The sequence below is a fragment of the Astyanax mexicanus genome, unplaced genomic scaffold, assembly GCF_023375975.1.
Source record: "Astyanax mexicanus isolate ESR-SI-001 unplaced genomic scaffold, AstMex3_surface scaffold_47, whole genome shotgun sequence".
Lineage (NCBI taxonomy): Eukaryota > Metazoa > Chordata > Actinopteri > Characiformes > Acestrorhamphidae > Astyanax > Astyanax mexicanus.
This window is the reverse complement of record NW_026040057.1, coordinates 605,629-622,897: the sequence shown is the minus strand read 5'-3', so window position 1 is coordinate 622,897 and position 17,269 is coordinate 605,629. Positions and strand designations below refer to the sequence as shown.

The window sequence follows — 17,269 nt, the reverse complement described above, 5'->3', positions numbered from 1 at the left end:
TATGCAGTTAACCAAATCAAACACCAGATGGCGATGTGGCAGTGTACCCCCCCTAGTGGTGAGGGGTAGTAAAACACCCTTTGAGTTTGAGTGTAAATAGTCAGGCTGTCCACCAGATGGTGGCAGAGGCCGACTGGTGGGAGTGGTCACGCCCACTGATGATGCCACGTTAAGGACCGCCCCTTGGGTCTGGGACCTGGTCAGCAGATTTGACTGACTCAGTCGACTGTGAATAGCAGAGGAGAAGGACACGGCTGTCCGAAAGTTTAACACAGCAGCAACACACTTCACAAGATGAGCAAAGAGGATTTACATCCTGGCGTGGTTAGTTTAATCACGCACACAATAAACTTCCTGCCACTCAGGGTGGTGTTACGTAAAAGTTAGCTACTCTTTTACGCACGTGGAAGTGTCCAGTACTGCAGGATTTTACGGATTTCGCGCAAAAACCGGCAGTTTTAACTGGAGCGCGGAGTCAATGAGCCGGAAATCCGCGACTCAGACCTGCGCGAAGGCCTTATCAGATCAACACTGGCAAAATATGTCTATTTTACCGGAAACAGTTCGAACTTTATGTAAGTACACACGTATATACACGTATATACACCCGGGTTTAAGGTTGCCCACACACGGCGGTGTGTCAACCAAGCTTATTTTACAAATAAGAGTAATGTTTTCAAGAGCGCTCAAGTACCACACACACAACTGTACACGTTATACAGACACACAGGGGACTGTGCGCGCGACGCACACACAGCGGGGGACTGGCCAGTCCTGAATTGTAAACAAAGAACACGTGTAGAACATGTGCGTGTGTTTCTAACACGCTAGGTTTATGCAGTTAACTCCAGCTAGGCCAGCTAGCCAGCAGCTAACGCATTTAATAATAAAAACAAAATACACTTTATTCTGCAACTTACAGCGCTATTTTCTGGAACTGGTTATGAAATGTGTATATTCTGGTCTCGCGGCGGAGAACCAATAAGAATATAATCCTGCCCCACGTTGGCGCGCCAATTATGTAGCGGCTCAGTGGTTTAATACCTGGTGCTAATTGAGATGTTGAAATATTTTTTAATTGGGCGCCAGTTATTAAATTAATTTAATTAGATTAATTAATTAATTAATTAATTAATTAATCAAATTAATTAATAACACAAGACATCTCAGGGTGTGGTTTCTACAGGTGACAGAAATTTTCATAACCAAGTTATTCAGAAAAACACACTGAAATGACAGGTTTTGTAAAATAAAAGTATTTATTAAATCACACAGATATGAGTAAATAATTCATTAAAAAGTCATAAATGTAGCCATTAGATATCAAATCATAGTGTAGAATGATAAATGAGAAGTAAAACAACAAACACGTTATAATGCTGACATGAAAGGAATAGAGATTAATAGAACTATTAAGTGAATATTTCTAAATAAGGGTCTAAATGTAATGAGGTCAAACTAATCAAATGAGAACACTAAAATAAGTAGATAAGTAAGATATTTTACGGCCTACAAAGATCATCCCTTTCGCCAAATAACTAAAAATTAATCTATACTACGAAGAGAGTTAAGAACAATAACCAAACTAGACTTGACCAACCAAAACACCAATTGCTGAGAGAAATACCCAAACTGCCTTACTCTTGTGATGGAAGGTGTTTATTGAAATGATTCATAATCAATGACGTGTGATGATTCATAAACAATGACGACTATTAATGATATTACTTTTTGTTCCATGCGATGATAATGTGTACTCAGGAGCATATCTAAGATGCTGAGTGAGAGTTTTTCTATCTGGGGAAAGCAGTGTGTGTCTATGTATGTGTGCACGTCACGGATTGTTCTGTCTACAATTCTGGCGCCAGGGTCATTTTTCCTTCTGCTTGCGGTGTTTTGAGAACCAGTCTGATATGCTCACTAAGGGATTATGTCATACCACCTGTCAGAAGAAGTTGACGTGTCACAATGGTGGCACTGTGCCCATAATTGGGAAGTAAGGGATGGGAGGATCTAAAAGGTATAAAGAGAGCTTGGCACCTCTTGCAAGGCAGGAGTTCACTCTGTATTCATTACGTGTGGCTTCTCAATAAATCTTGTTACTCATTCTGATCAAGACTCAGAGACTCTGAATATTTCTTTCTTCCTGTCATTATTTTCCACCACAATTTGGCGTCACGGAACAGGATGAGCATGGTCTTGCGGCGGAGGGGGAGAGACTAGCACCTGCCGAGGACGCTCTCCAGCAAAACAGCTGGGCCCCAGAAGCAAGGGAAAATTCCACAGAATAAGGACGAAGTACCGCGGGGGTAGGTGCGGCCTCTCACCCCCCATTCGCAAATCCAGGCCTCATCGACAAACATTGGTGGTGAGTGACAGGTTAACTAATTTACTCATTAAGAAAATTTTAAATACAAAATTTTGTTCTTAAATTAATTTACTCCCCTCCATCCTTCCTTCAGCACTCCGCCCTGGACAGTGTATAGTTACATGACGGTGTACAAGACTAGCCTGGTCGTGAGGCCTTTATTGATGTATGTAAATATATCTTTAAAGTAAAGAGAAGACTAGCCTGGTCGTGAGGCCTCTATTGATAGACGTGTCATTAGAGTAATAGGTCCCGGGACCGTGGGGAGGAGTGCATAAATAATACTATAATAGTACAGGGTACTGATTGTGTATTAAGCAGGGTTAGAAGAAGGAAGGTGAGACGTGATTATTGGGGCTAAATTACTCTGAGTCATTAAAATCGAATGAGAGAACAAAATGGGATCCCAAGTAACTAAAGAATTGAAATTTAATCCAAAAATTCATGACGCAGCTCTTTTCAATCAAATGAGCCAAGACTATATGTGTATGTCTGTGTGTGTGTGTGTTTATGTAGTGTTGTTCAAAAGTTTGGAATCATTAGCATATAAACCCAATATACATATATTAAAGTAGGGCAGAATATTGAGCCATGCTGGAACTGTTCAATGTAACATGTTTCATTATCTTTATGGAGAATGCTGTAGAATTCTGAGGATGACAGTTTAGTGAATATGTGAGACAGCTTCATGTTTAAATAGTAGTGATGAGTTTTGTACAAATGTCCACATTGTGAAAGTCATCCCTGATTGAAACAGAAAAGAGATGAGGATTCCAGGCTTTTGAGACAGTGTGTGTGTGTGTTTCTGCGTGTGTTGAATAAAGCAGTGAGAGAGATAGACAAAACATCTCTTCTCTGCTATCTTCTATCACATTTGGTGTGTGTGTGTGTGTCTGTGCGTGTGTGTAAGTGTGTATGTTTCTAACATTTGTCTAACTCTGATATTCTATAAGCTAATCTAATGATGAATATAATGTGTGTGTGGCTGTGTCAGAATCGCTCCCTATTCCAGAAATAGTGCACTATATAGTGTGTAAACCATTTTTGCAATACTGTTTAAAACCGCAGCAGTACATTCTGTTCCCTATATAGTTCACTATGAAAAACCTAATGCATCACAAAATTTAGAAATTCCAAAATATACTATAATGCAATGCAGTGCTGTTGTATTAGACGTCCTCAGAGCAGGACAAACACGGTTTATTGTTTGGTTGTTCCATAATTCGTTTAGTAAATAGAAAATGCTACATAGTGAAAGAGTTAATGAGTGAGCCATTCTGAACACAGCTTCTGTCTTCATGTGGTTTAGGCCTTTTCTATTCTTATTCTTTTCTTATTGAGACTGACTTCAGCTCAGTCTCAGCTGAATGAGATTTAAAGAATACACATATCTAATTTCTCTAGTGGTTCTCATGTATCTCAGTCTATGCTGATCTTTTGATTCTCTTAATGAGGATAGTAGATTTTAGAAACCAGTAAGAAAAGACCTTACTTTCTTTGGAAAGGTTTAATTTGACAAACTTAATATTGTATCTATTACGAGCTGCAGTGAATTGGGTCTCTCTTTCTGACTTTTAAACAAGGAGACATCAGATGTTTTTAAAAAATATATATATATATATGGAGCTTTCTGTTTTGCTTTCCATATGTTTTCTATTTCTCGCAATGAAGAACTTGCTTGCATATTCTTGGCTATATTTTGAGTCCCCATCAGAGCACAACAATATAATGTTAATGTTTATACAGTTTAGGAATATCAAGCATCGTTTGGCTGGAAATAATTTTTGTTTTAGTTATTTCATGAGGCTAAACAATTTTTAACCATGTTAGAATTCCTTTCAGGATTTCTTTTTTATTATTATTTTTTTCTTTTAAGGTTTTTTTTGGAGGGATTTTTCTCTTTTGACTGATTGTTGCTCAGTGCTGTTTTCTGGGTGTTTGAGAAGGCGGGGGTGGTGCTCATCACAGGAGTTTTGACCCTCAGAGACAGGGTACTCTGCAACAGTACTGTGAACATCATCTGAACCAGAGCACTTCATGAGGAGAGTCTCAGATGAGAGACTGTGTTTGGTCCAGCTGTCGGTCGATGGCTGGACTGCGTCTTCACCGGACCTGCTGTGATTGAAATGTTACAGCACTGGTCCAGGAAACTGGTTTCAGATCTGGAAGAACTGAGCGATCAGAGACCGCTTCAGACAGCACCTGCTCAACCATCAACACCACCCACCCCCAGCAGCCAATCAGCCCAGTGGATCCACCCCTCAGCCTGAGCCAGCAACAGAGACGTGAGACCAGATTTTTTATTTTTATGCCTGTTTACTTTTTTTCCATTAAAAGGAGTGATTTTATTTAATTTTTGATGTTTATGCCTCATGTAGAAAATGTTTGGTTAAACTTTAAATCTGGTGGTGACTCAAATTATGACTGTTTTACCTTTCTTTTTAAGGAAAAAAAAAAGGGAGGTTTTAGTTTTTTTTTTGTTTCTCTTTTAAATAGTGTTTCTCATCAAAAACTTTGATGAATTAAAAATAATATCTAGTTCAGGAAAAAAATCTTTAATTTCATTGTAAACAGTAGCCAAACATGGTTGCTGGGCAGATTAATACATTAGAGGCCTATCACACATTGGCCCTCAATTTTCACTGGAAAGTTTTTTTTTTTTTAGGTTTACATTATGTAATTTATGTTGCCTAATGACTATGATTTGTATAAAACATTTTTAATAACAATCATCTCCATTAAGGCTTATGTAAGGGAAGTTGTTTACTGGCTTTTGACAAAATTAATACATATAAACTCAGATATAGTTGTAACTAGCTAAAGTAACCAAGCATGCTGGCTTAAATAAAAATCAACCATTTAAAATCTTATTAATACATCAATGTAGACTATCAACTACAAAAAGAGCTTTGCTTGCTCCAAAAGTTTTTAAAAAATATATATATAGGGTAAGATAGAAATCTTTCTCTTATATGTGCATTAATATTAATGCTAAATTAATTCAATATATATAATAATAACTAGCTTGCTAAACCACCAGCTAACAGTCTTGCAACTATGCCAAACAAGTAAAACTTAAATATGTTTTTATTTTTGCAATTAATTTACAGGTAGCACAGTTCGCAAAAATATATATTGGAACTGAACAAGGAAAATAAATATTAGGCCAATAACTTCAAACAGGACCACTGCAGCTCATAGCTTCAAAATCACTGTCATAGGAACTAGTTAGTCTAAACTTAGGTGGACCATCCCTACAACAGCTTGTGGACACAACTCCACACACATTAAAATTCTAACATCAGCCAAATGTTTTTAGACTCAGGTTAACAGATGGAAAATAAGTTTACGAAGGATATAGAGGAAATGCACTGACTGCATCATACTCATCAGTGTTTTGGAAGAACTGAACTCTCTACTCAATAACTAAAATAAAAAAGGGGTGTTTTATGCTCTTTGTGTGTTCGCCCTCAAATAACAGCACTAATAAGAATAAATATTCTGAACAATGCTTTAAGGATTTCTGAGTATGTGTAAAGTTGAGGATTGTGTGTCTACAGATTGGCATTAAGAATTTTGGCACATAACAAACTATTTTAAAATAAATAAAACTAAGATTAATCTGAAGTGCACAAATAAGTTTTAGATGGGCTTCAAAGGAAGAACTGGGTGATCCCTGATGGATATAAACTGATAGAGAGTTACAAATCTTTGGTGCATAAATACAGAATGCAACGCTAAATGTTCTCAACAAATGAGCTGGAATTGTCGATCTGTCAGGAGTCCTGATATATACTTAGCTGCTAAGCAGTTAAGAGATTTTTACACTTTTTACACTAAATGAATATTAAAATCCAATCTAAATAATCTTCTCTCTTTTTTATGTGTGTGAGTTAGAACTGTAGCTGCAGCATTTTGACCACGATGTAATTTGTAAATTGTAGAGAATAATAATTGTAATCCAGAGAATAATGCATTACAATACTCTAATCAAAACAAAGGTGTAGATCAGCTTCTCAGCATCTAGTGTAAGAAAATGTCTAATTAATGTATAAAAAATATATACATTATTGTGGTTGAAGATTAAATTAGACAATGTGAAAGGTTAAAAGAAAATATGAAGGCATTTGATAAATAAATGTTGAGACTATGTATTCTATAGTCTAGAGCAAAAACAGTGACAATGTTGAAAAACATTGACTTGATTTTAACACTTTTAAACTTCATGTTGTAATTCTGGGAAAAAAAAAAAAAGAGAAAGTTAATGTAGTAAAATTTGTTTATGAATCTTCTCAGATCCATGGTGGGCATGACGAGGCAGGGAGAGTCCGGCGTGGGGACTGGTGTGCAATAGGCCCCAGCATGTCCACAGCTGAGATGAAGAAACACTTGTTCTCATACTCTGTATGCGGACACTTGTCATGACTCCCGGGGCTTCTTAGGCGTTATGTAGACCATCATGGAATCTTGGATGATTCCATTTGGTCTAGAAGGGGGGAGTGAAGGGTATGATTGGAGATAACCACACCTTTACACTCTTATTCTTAAATGTTTTATACATTTATATATACAGTTATTATTTTTACTGTTCACTTTATAATTCACTTAATAACCTTATGATCTCTGCTCTCTTTTTAACTGTCACTATGACAAGGCTTTGGAGGTTGTTTTTACTTTTTCAGGAATCAGGAAGGTCAGAGTGTTTTCATCAACAATGAGAGCTGTGAGGAGAACGTGACCCTGAGTGGCAGAGAAGCTTCACTGCTGTTCTGCTGTTCTGGGACCAGTGCATATGAACTAGGAGACAACAAGTTATCTGAGTGAAGTGCTGGAAACCTCTCCTCAGATAGCCAGAAGATCTTTCCATCCACTTTTTTCCTCTGTCTCATCTTCTCACAGACTTTAGGACACTTAAGGACTGTCTGCTGTGTTCATGAAGGACACAGTGCTGAACATCACCATGATAAGAACTTGTTGCTCAGACAGGCTGGAGCTAATCACGTCATTAAAACTGGACAACATGCTGTTAACTGGACTCTGCTGACGTAATCATATTGATAAGTTCTGTACAATCACATGTCATTTGCAAAATGTATAACTGCTTGGATGAAGTATGAGGAATTCTCTCTGGCCCTCGACTGGCTTTAGTTTATTTCTTTCTTTCTCTCTCTCTCTCTCTCTCTTTCTTTCTTTCTTTCTTTCTTTCTTTCTTTCTCTCTCTCTCTCTGGGGCGCGAATGTGTTGACCTATCGAGATTTTATTTGTTGATGTACTTTTACTCTTTTCTAATATATATCTATTAATTTTTGTTCCGCCATATGCAGAAGAAAGGCCAGTTCCTGCAAGTTACAGTAGATACAATAGAGTTAGATACTGCATTTGGGCTAGACCGTTTGTTTAATGAAGGTAAATAAAATTAGCTGTAAAAAGAAAATTTCATTATTGATTCAGAATCAAAGGGGGGAGTGTGATGGAAGGTGTTAATTGAAATGATTCATAATCAATGACGTGTGATGATTCATAAACAATGACGACTATTAATGATATTACTTTTTGTTCCATGCGATGATAATGTGTACTCAGGAGCATATCTAAGATGCTGAGTGAGAGTTTTTCTATCTGGGGAAAGCAGTGTGTGTCTATGTATGTGTGCACGTCACGGATTGTTCTGTCTACAATTCTGGCGCCAGGGTCATTTTTCTTTCTGCTTGCGGTGTTTTGAGAACCAGTCTGATATGCTCACTAAGGGATTATGTCATACCACCTGTCAGAAGAAGTTGACGTGTCACAATGGTGGCACTGTGCCCATAATTGGGAAGTAAGGGATGGGAGGATCTAAAAGGTATAAAGAGAGCTTGGCACTCTTGCAAGGCGGGAGTTCACTCTGTATTCATTACGTGTGTCTTCTCAATAAATCTTGTTACTCATTCTGATCAAGACTCAGAGACTCTGAATATTTCTTTCTTCCTGTCATTATTTTCCACCACACTCTGAGACGTCTACAAAGGGGGGTCCCCATCGGTTCGGTCCGCTGTTTAAACCTCTTGTTCGGCTGACATCCTGCACCCCTAGAAGGTCCGGTGTGGACCCATCCGCAGGGTAAAGATGGTGCTCTGTGGGCCAGCGGCGCACCTGGACGACACCCGCTTCTAGTCTCTGCACAGGGAAGGCCTTCCCTGGAGCTGGCTCGGCTGGCGTACCCTCTCGGTGATCCGTCGGTTGGTCTAGTTGGTTTACTGAACTATATTAACTATCTTGGCAAGCAGGAGAACTCTGTAGATCATAAAATAGCCTAGTTATTTAAACTAGGATAGCTAATATTAATATACTTGAAGATTAAATGCACTAGTCTAAGAAAACTAACTTAAGATGACTACACTAATAGTCTATCCTTTCTCCATCTCTGGGCTCCCTAACCTCTCTCCTCTAACTGTTTTCCTCAACTCATCTTCTTCCACTCCTTCTCTAACTCCAACTGAACTGCTGCTTCTCCTCCAACTGCTCCGAACTGCACTGCAAACTCTACTGGAAACTGAACTGTGTCTGCCCAGTTTAACTATTAGACTCTGTGGCCTGTTTGGCCCTCGAGCTATGATTGGCCCTGTGGCCCAAATGTCTTTGTTTTGATTGGTCTAGGAGCAATTTCAAACTTTGGCAGGGATTCACAAAGGGCCATAAACCCCCCCTCGCTCACATGGTCAGCATGCTTCAGCATTTTTCTAATAGATCAAACCAAAAGAAAACTCAATTAAACAGTGGATCAAAATACATTTTTCAGCATATCAGTTTGTGATGATAAATTCAGGAAACACAATCTTACAATTGAATCACAATAAATGTAATATATATATATTGCCCACAAACAGTTTTGTAATACTCAAGATAATCTTAGAAATACAATGATGGATGGTACTCTGTCAGAAAGAGATCAAGAGTCATGATATTATTTAAACCCAATTAAATCACTAAAATACATGGTTAAACCACTGATAACCAAATAAAGCTAAATTATCAAATGCTAGTTAAACCTTGTTGATTCAGACTTGAATGGGTAGGAAAATTTAAATCAGGACACATCCAGACACATATACCATATACCAGACACATATACCATTATTTAGTAAACATTCTATAAAACACCTTTTTTATATAGTCAATATATATGTATTTTAAGCAAAATCTTCTCAGTGAGAAATTCCTCTTCTCTGCTGAGTGTAGATAAGCGGTTGGCATCGGAATTTACGATGGTGGGGGAAGGAGTTCTTCCTGCACCCCACAGAATTTGAGCCTGCAATGTTGAAAATGGAATCCCAAGCTTAGACCATTTCTGTCAACTTATTTCTTAGTGCTTTGCAGAAATAACTAGGCACAAACCCCTAAATTGGTACAACATTTGGTGAATTAACAATTTCCAAGGCATTAATTAAGTTTTGACACTCTCTTAAGTCCGCAGTCCCGTCCTAGTGATGCAAATGTTGCAAATGTGTTGCAAATGTTCCAAATGTTTACATTAACTCCGAGGTTTATGACTTGGAGGAATGTAAACAGAATTTTACCCTAAACTCGCATTTAGGGCTCTCGGGCGAGGCTGAGTGAAGAAATAGTCAGTAAATGTCATTTTGAAATTTAAGGTTGTTTGAAAAAAAGATTACTCCAAGGTTTTTTAGAGTGTTCTGGGTTCGAAGTTTCCTTATAGGCCGTAAAGTGGGGGTAGTGTGTGTTTGTGTCCAAGCAATGAAGAAATCCTCTGGTTAATCCACTACAGTGTCCTGTTCCGGGATGTGGGTATCAGAAGTCTCGTCTTGACCGCCATCTGACCAGCTGCCACCGGGACCTGTCCGACCAGGCCAGGGATAGATACATACAGACGGCACAGAGGATCAAAGCCATTACTCTCCTGAGAGAGTTGAGGGCCAGCAGTCCGAACGTGCCCATGGCCACTCGCTTGGACTTGGCTGCTGCTGACGTGTGAGTGGCACTTTCTAAATAGCACTGTTAGTTAAAAGTTCATATTTATTTTCATGTCTCTATTCTAATGTGTTTTTTTTTCCTGTCTTTCATGTTTATCTCTCTGATAGATCTTCAACGCACGACTACGACTGAGTACTCGAGTCAGCGAAACCTGGCGTCCTCGATATCAGTCGTAGACTGAGAATGGGACAACAGGTGGAAGAGAGTCTGCAGACACTGTTCCGGTACGTCTGTGAGGCGATACTGCTGAAGGAGCATCAACTGGCAGAGAGTGCTGTGCTGAACTTCAAGGTAGCTTTTCTTGCTGTCCTTAATGCCTTGCATTTCTCTCAAATGTTTTAGAAATACAAACTGGCTAATGAAGATATATTTTTTTCACCCATACAGGTAGAGCATTGGGTAGCTCGAACCCCGTCAGCCAGTGGCATTGTCCTTGACCACTTTGACATCAGTCTGACTCCCCAACAGGAAGAGGTACAAGATGTATAATATAGATGTATAATTTAAAATTCAGTTTTGAATGTAGTTTGTCAAATACACTAAATGAATAATGTTCCTTTTTTATTTTTTGTTTCAATACAGTGGCTGGAGATGTACTTCGCTCACATCAGGTCATGGAGCGTGAAAAAGTCCAGCCCCGATGTTCACGATGGAGGCAGCTTCTTTCTCAGCCAGAAAGGAGCTCCTGTGGTTAATCTGCAGCTTGATATGAAGCGGCTATGGGAACTGTAAATCCATCAGATTAAAGGCTCATCCAAAAGCACTGCTCCACATATAGCTTTATAATAACATTGTGTGTGTCTTTTTTTTTTAACACAGGTATCCACAGGCTTCAGGGACCGACCTGCCAGCAGTTGCCCCCAGTAGCCAGCCGAGGTAATTTTAAGCAAGGCATCTTATATAACAAACGCTGTTGTTTTTTCACTGTTGTTGTTTTTACTTATGGATTGATCTTTATAACACTCGCCCCATCTTTTAGCTCTGCTGTAGGTTCTGAAGAGGGGGACGATGAGCAGCCTTCCTGCTCACATGCTGTGGGACAGGCAACTGGACAGCCACAGGCTCCGAAGAGGGACCACTCCCCTTCATCCTCTTCATCGGATGGAGACACTGAAGAGCCTAGTGGTAGTTGGTAAGCTTTGTGTCATTTCATAAATGAATAAAAGGCATGTTTATATGAGCATGATTGAAAGCTTGTTGTTTCAGACAGTGCTGTCAATATGTGTTCTTATAATGTGTGAATGTCTCTTTCAGCTCTGCGATTGAAAGGAAGCGGAGGGCTAAGTCCACCTGGCTTAGTTTTCTTGACCTGTTTCCGGTGACTGTTCATGCCACGGCACCCACATCTGAGGAAATTGTCGGCGGTGGATTTGATCGGGAATCCCTCCGTTACTTTCGCAACAAATGGAGGACAGTCCAGCGTGAACAGCGCATCCAATATATCTTGGGTAATGACTTCCTCTCTCTTTTATCAACACACAGTCTCTGGGCAACAAGTCTTATATATAAAGAAGATGCCATAATAAAAAAAACTGTATCAATTTAGAAACATTTTTTTAACACAAATATATGTACATAACACATTTGAATAACAAAAAAAAAGTATTTACCAGCAAATAAGGGTGGTGCTGGCCATAATGACGCTGAAGGCTGTCAACAATGGCCCCACACCCACCCTCTGGGCAGAGGAACTGGCACTCCAAGCTAATTAAAACAAATAAAAAGTAACAACAAATAAATTCAATTATTACTACTCTGTTACACAAGTAACAAAACTCTATTACACAAGTAATAAAATAACCCATACGTGTATTTCTGTCACATACTCACGTTCTAACCAACTAAAATGTCCTCTCCATTTTTCACAGACAAGTTCAAGTTCAGGAACCGCCCCGCAGAGGCCAGGGTACGCAATCTGCTCCTTGCTGAGAACTGGTCGGCCAACTGTCCAAGCGCCATGGATGTGGTCACGTCTTGGGTCCCCGTAAAGGACCACATCAAGAGTCCGGACATCATCCGCCGTATTCAGGAACAGTCTTGGAAAGGACTTTGCCTGAAAGACTTTGGGCCACCAAAGAACAAAGGTAAGGCCATTTGATGTTATGCCAGGATTCTATTAAAAGTGTCATATTTAAATTTTTTTTTTTGCAATTTTTATATTACCACCCTAACCATTAACATTTTTAATATTACCACCCTTACCATGAATTCTTTTTAATAGTACCACCCTAACCACTATGGGTAACACTTTACTTGGATGGTCCACTTTATGGCCCTGTTGATGCTCAACTGACATTCAACTAACATTTAATAGACATGGTGTCTGGGATCGCCAAAGTGTTTTTTTGCCATTTTTAGCCAAACTATAAGCCCAATGTTCACCAAATACATACCTATGTGTTCAGGGTGATGAGCCGCACCAAATGACACCAAAAGTTTTGACCCAAAATATTGCTGTAAATAGATAGGGCAAGGTGTTTTTTCCCCCAGAAGCAAAGGGTTAATAACCAATTTAGTCTGTCATTTGGTGCGGCACGGCACGCTGACCCACCAGGACAAGTTTGGTGCCGGTGAGACTTTTGGTTTCGCCAAAAAAAAAAAAAAAACACTTTGGTGATCCAAGACACTTTGGCGATACATACCCTAACGATTAGGGCTTCTCTTCTGAAGCTGGTAGAATAGAGAAAAATGTTGATTATGATAGAGGGTGCACCCCTGATGGCTCCTGAGCAGTTTTTGAAGCTTTTTCCTGTTTTTGACACTTTGGGACTGCAAAAATACAGTTTGGGACTGCGAATACACTTTGGGACCCCCACACCTACAGAGTACCAGACATGTCATGGGTTTGCATTTTAGGTCCTTAAAACGTGTTTCTAAAGTTTTTTTTTATGTTTAGGACTAAGTATCACCAAAGTGTGTGGGATCGCCAAAGTGTTTTTTTGCCATTTTTAGCCAAACTATAAGCCCATTCTTCACCAAATACATACCTATGTGTTCAGGGTGATGAGCCGCACCAAATGACACCAAAAGTTTTGACCCAAAATATTGCTGTAAATAGATAGGGCAAGGTGTTTTTTTCCTCCAGAAGCAAAGGGTTAATAACCAATTCAGTCGGTCATTTGGTGCAGCTCGGCACGCTGACCCACCAGGACAAGTTTGGTGCCGGTGAGACTTTTGGTTTCGCCAAAAGTAAAAAAAAAAACACGTTGGCGATCCAAGACACTTTGGCGATACATACCCTAACGATTAGGGCTTCTCTTCTGAAGCTGGTAGAATAGAGAAAAATGTTGATTATGATAGAGGGTGCACCTCTGATGCCTGCTGAGCAGTTTTTGAAGCTTTTTCCTGTTTTTGACACTTTGGGACTGCAAAAATACAGTTTGGGACTGCGAATACACTTTGGGACCCCCACACCTACAGAGTACCAGACATGTCATGGGTTTGCATTTTAGGTCCTTAAAACGTGTTTCTAAAGTTTTTTTTTATGTTTAGGACTAAGTATCACCAAAGTGTGTGGGATCGCCAAAGTGGTTTTTTGCCATTTTTAGCCAACTACTACTACCGAGATTTCCATAGAACCCCCGGAAATTTCATCCTCTGTAATCCACTTGTAAATGCAGGAGGCTCTCAGACTTAGACCCAGCAAGACCGTTGTTTGGTTTCATATTGAAATAAAGCTTTCTTTCCAACGGGGGGCGCTGCGCGCCCAAACTCCAGATATGCGTTAGAGGGGCTCCCCTTAGACAGACCAATGAGGTATCGTTGGATGCGTCTCGGGCAGTGGAGTCCAGTGAGACACAAATTTGTTTCGTAGGATGCCCCCTTGTGGAGAAACAAGCAATTAACTGCCTGCATCTCTCTGTCTGACGTAGTTCTGTAGGTGTGACCTACATGGGACCTACATAGTTGTGATCGGCATCCCTTAGAATGGGGGGGTAGCCAAAATCTGGAGTCAATTTGACCTAGGGAACCCCGTGAAAAGTCGAGTGTCATTCTCCTCATAGCTCCCCATTCAAAATGTAACGAAAAAATACCCCGAGTTCTCGAAAACCTAAGTCCAAAATGAATGGGTCTTCTATGGCAGCCACAATTTCCGGTCAACCTAGACAGACCAATGAGGTACAGTTGGATGCGTCTTGGGCAGTGGAGTCCAATGAGACACAAATCTGTTTCGTAGGATGCCCCCTGGTGGAGAAACAAGCAATTAACTCCCTGCATCTCTCTGTCTGACGTAGTTCTGTAGGTGTGACCTACATGGGACCTACGTAGTTGTGATCGGCATCCCTTAGAATGGGGGGGTAGCCAAAATCTGGAGTCAATTTGACCTAGGGAACCCTGTGAAAAGTCGAGTGTCATTCTCCTCATAGCTCCCCATTCAAAATGTAACGCAAAAATACCCCGAGTTCTCGAAAACCTAAGTCCAAAATGAATGGGGCTTCTATGGCAGCCACAATTTCCGGTCAACTTAGACAGACCAATGAGGTACCGTTGGATGCGTCTTGGGCAGTGGAGTCCAGTGAGACACAAATCTGTTTCGTAGGATGCCCCCTGGTGGAGAAACAAGCAATTAACTCCCTGCATCTCTCTGTCTGACGTAGTTCTGTAGGTGTGACCTACATGGGACCTATGTAGTTGTGATCGGCATCCCTTAGAATGGGGGGGTAGCCAAAATCTGGCTCAATTTGACCTAGGGAACCCCGTGAAAAGTCGAGTGTCATTCTCCTCATAGCTCCCCATTCAAAATGTAACGAAAAAATACCCCGAGTTCTCCAAAACCTAAGTCCAAAATAAATGGGGCTTCTATGGCAGCCCCTAGGTCAAAGTATGCTTTGAGTCTTTTTCACTTAAGAGTGCCAGGCATGTCATGGGTTGGCCATTGTAGGGTTCTGGCAACACTTTGGGACTCCCTCCACACTTTGGTGATCCATTACCTTACATGTCCCAATGTGTCATGATTTTTCATTTTTAGGGTTCTGGCAACACTTTGGGACTCCCTCCACACTTTGGGGCTCTATCACGTTACATGTCCCAATGTGTCATGATTTTTCATTTCTAGGGCTCTGGCAACACTTTGGGACTCCCTCCACACTTTGGGGCTCTATCACGTTACATGTCCCAATGTGTCATGATTTTTCATTTCTAGGGTTCTGGCAACACTTTGGGACTCCCTCCACACTTTGGGGCTCTATCACATTACATGTCCCAATGTGTCATGATTTTTCATTTCTAGGGCTCTGGCAACACTTTGGGACTCCCTCCACACTTTGGGGCTCTATCACGTTACATGTCCCAATGTGTCATGATTTTTCATTTCTAGGGCTCTGGCAACACTTTGGGACTCCCTCCACACTTTGGGGCTCTATCACGTTACATGTCCCAATGTGTCATGATTTTTCATTTCTAGGGTTCTGGCAACACTTTGGGACTCCCTCCACACTTTGGGGCTCTATCACGTTACATGTCCCAATGTGTCATGATTTTTCATTTCTAGGGCTCTGGCAATACTTTGGGACTCCCTCCACACTTTGGGGCTCTATCACGTTACATGTCCCAATGTGTCATGATTTTTCATTTCTAGGGCTCTGGCAACACTTTGGGACTCCCTCCACACTTTGGGGCTCTATCACGTTACATGTCCCAATGTGTCATGATTTTTCATTTCTAGGGCTCTGGCAACACTTTGGGACTCCCTCCACACTTTGGGGCTCTATCACGTTACATGTCCCAATGTGTCATGATTTACTCCTGTCCTAATGTGTCATGGCCTCGCCCCACGGTGACGTCACATGACACTTTGGTGATCCAATCCTAAAAGGTCCGGAAATGTCATGTGTTTGCATTTTAGGTCCTTAAAGCGTGTTTCTTAAGGTTTTTTTATGTTTAGGACTAAGTATCACCAAAGTGTCTGGGATCGCCAAAGTGGTTTTTTGCCATTTTTAGCCAAACTATAAGCCCAATCTTCACCAAATACATACCTTTGTGTTCAGGGTGATGAGCCGCACCATATGACACCAAAAGTTTTAACCCAAAATATTGCTGTAAGAAGATAGGGCAAGGTGTGTTTTAATCACCAAATCAGTCGGTCATTTGGTGCGGCTCGGCACGCTGACCCACCAGGACAAGTTTGGTGCCGGTGAGACTTTTGGTTTCGCCAAAAGTAAAAAAAAAACACTTTGGCGATCCAAGACACTTTGGCGATACGTACCCTAACGATTAGGGCTTCTCTTCTGAAGTTGGTAGAATAGAGAAAAATGTCGATTATGATAGAGGGTGCACCCCTGATGCCTGCTGAGCAGTTTTTGAAGCTTTTTCCTGTTTTTGACATTTTGGGACTGCAAAAATACAGTTTGGGACTCCCAATACACTTTGGGACCCCACACCTACAGAGTACCAAACATGTCATGGGTTTGCATTTTAGTGTTCTGCCAATGAGAGGTCGTGTATACTCCTGTCCTAATGTGTCATGGCCCCGCCCCACGGTGACGTCACATGACACTTTGGTGATCCAATCCTAAAAGGTCCGAAAATGTCATGTGTTTGCATTTTAGGTCCTTAAAGCGTGTTTCTTAAGGTTTTTTATGTTTAGGACTAAGTATCACCAAAGTGTCTGGGATCGCCAAAGTGGTTTTTTGCCATTTTTAGCCAAACTATCAGCCCAATCTTCACCAAATACATACCTATGTGTTCAGGGTGATGAGCCGCACCATATGACACCAAAAGTTTTAACCCAAAATATTGCTGTAAGAAGATAGGGCAAGGTGTGTTTGGGGTTAGGTTTAGATTTAGGTTATGTTTAGGGTTAGGTTTAGGTTTAGATTTAGGTTATGTTTAGGGTTAGGTTTAGGTTTAGATTTAGGTTATGTTTTAGGGCTAAGTTTAGATTTAGGTTATGTTTGGGGTTAGGTTTAGATTTAGGTTATGTTTAGGTTT

At 40.4% G+C, this 17,269-nt stretch overlaps 1 long non-coding RNA gene across 1 annotated transcript; it reads right to left on the bottom strand.

The window, feature by feature from the left end:
• Positions 1 to 1,643: 1,643 nt before the first annotated feature.
• On the bottom strand, positions 1,644 to 8,229 carry LOC125796838 (uncharacterized). Its single transcript, XR_007435742.1, has 2 exons — positions 7,919 to 8,229; positions 1,644 to 1,727 (listed from the first exon to the last, which is right to left on the bottom strand). It is a non-coding gene; the product is annotated as an uncharacterized LOC125796838 (long non-coding RNA).
• Positions 8,230 to 17,269: the final 9,040 nt, after the last annotated feature.